Consider the following 2,329-nt stretch of genomic DNA (forward strand, 5'->3'; position numbering starts at 1 on the left):
CCTGGGATTAAACTGGCAGAATCACAGTCACCCACACTTCTTGCACTGTGTGGCTGGGACGCCTGCTCTAGCCCCAAGCTCCAGAGAACGAAGCCGAGTTCTGGATGAGTTATCGATTGTTCCTACCAAATCTCCCAACCTCACAGCTTAAAGCATGAAACCAGGATCACCTTACCTTCTGTGAGTCAAGGGTTTGAGCGCAGCTTACTGGGTACCCTGTTTCTGTCTTTCACAGAGCTGAAATCACACTGGCAGCCCCAGACAGGTCTCAGCAGAAGCATCTGCCTCCCATCTCACACAGATGTCAACAGAATCTACTTCCCTCGTGGCTGTGCCTGGTCAGGGGCCACCTCAGTTCCATGCTTTTCCAACACAGCTGCACACAAGCCAAGAAGGCAAGAAACAGAAGTCACGATCTTCTCCAACCTCATTGTGCAATGGATGTCACGTATGCATTCTCTTGGCCACATTTGATAGGTTGGGAGCAACTCATTAGGCACACACCCTGGAGGAGGTGCTTACTTAGTAAGCCCATGAACACAGGAAGTGGGGTCACTGACGGCTGTCTGAGAAGTCTGCTCACCACAGTGTCTTCAGCCCCTGGTTACAGCAGGTGCTCAACCATGCTTGACATTTCGAATTCTGGCACTCCTAACACAACAGTAGAGACTACTGGAAACTTGCACTGGAGCAAAATAAACCTCAGGTGTCAGAGGGTCCTGATCTTATTGGCAATTCTCTTGTCTCTGCTGTACAGATCCACTAGGAATTCAGTCCTGTTCTCATAACTGGATTTTACTGGAGATGAGACTGTAACCTTTACCTCAATGCCTTCAATGCTTTTCTGACCTTCCCCAACACATGAAAAGAGCTTGGAGAGCATGAAATGGAAGGGATGGGGGAGAGAATGATAAATTCTCTTACTTCTAGGACATCCTCTGCCCATTGACCAGGCTATCCTTTTTTTTTTGTTCTGATTGGACACAGAGCCTTGGGCATACCAGACAAATGCTCTACCATTGAGCCATGCCCTCAGCACCAGGGTACATGCTTAACAAGATATGGAATTCAGAAAGTAGCCACAGAAAGGGGAAGTGAACTATTGCAGTAACACTAACACTTGTTTTGACTGAACAGATATCAGCAATGCTTTGGCCTTGGTACCCTCATCTTTCAATAATACATTTTGAAATGCTGAGAAAAATCTATATTATGAACAAATAGAAACTGTACCAAGTAAAATCTGAACTTGCCATAATGGTCAGAAGGAGTCTTCACAGCCCAAGCCATGGGCAAGTAGGATGTAGAATCTAGGGTTATCTGGAGACCTTTGTTAGAAAGAATTGAGGTACCACATGGACTCTGGGAAGTTGCATTACAATGTTATGGTTTATATCTAGATGTCCCCCAAAGGCCTTGTGTACTCACGGGCTGGGCCTTTGGAAGGTGACTAAAGCAAGGGGCTGATGTAGCTACTTGTTGGGAGGCTGTGTTGGGTCAAAAGAGATGGGGTCACTGGGTGTGTGACATGGAAGGGTGTCCCCCGTCCTCCCTGCTTCCCACTTACCATGAGGTGAGCAGCTTTCATTCCACCAAGCCATTTCCGTGTTTCAGCCTGCCAGCTGTGGACTGAATCTTCTGCACAGGGAGTCAAAATAAACCTCTCCTCCTTTAAATGATATTGAGTCTTTTGGGGTTTTTTGTACTGGGAATCAAACTCATGACCTTGAGCTTGTGCTCACTTTGGCAGCACAAATACTCAGGACCTTGTACTTGCCAGGCAGGCACTGTGTCTCTCTGAGTTATCTCCCCCACCCTGGATTGAGTCTTAATAATAAAGAAAGCAACTAACACAGGCACAGATATAAGAGCTGAGGTTGGGAAGAACAGGGAATCCATGCTAACCCTCAAGCAGAATCTTCTCTTTGCAAGGACAGCTTCTAGTTTTTGACCTTAAAAGTCTGGGAATGCAGTGGGTGTTGGAGCTGGGCATGGTGGTGCATGCCTGTAATCATAGTCAGGAGGCTGGAACCAGGAAGATAGCTGTGAATTTGAGGTCAGCCTAGGCTACAAAATGAGTTCAAGGCCAGCCTGAACTGCCTAGTGAAACCCTGTGTCATAAAGACAAAAACAACAAAAAAAGAATAGAGCTGGGCATGGTGGTGCACATCTGTCATTCCAGCACATCTGTCATTCCAGATGAGGGGACCAGGGAGGCTGAGGCAAGAGCATTGCAAGTTTTAGTTCAACCTGGGCAACTTAGCAAGACTCTTTCTCAAAATAAAAAGTAAAAAGGGCTGGAAAAGTAATAGGTGCAAAGGCCTGGTTT

This window comes from Cavia porcellus, unplaced genomic scaffold, assembly GCF_034190915.1.
Source record: "Cavia porcellus strain 051 isolate PalLab524CR breed Dunkin Hartley unplaced genomic scaffold, mCavPor4.1 scaffold_20, whole genome shotgun sequence".
NCBI classification, from domain to species: domain Eukaryota; kingdom Metazoa; phylum Chordata; class Mammalia; order Rodentia; family Caviidae; genus Cavia; species Cavia porcellus.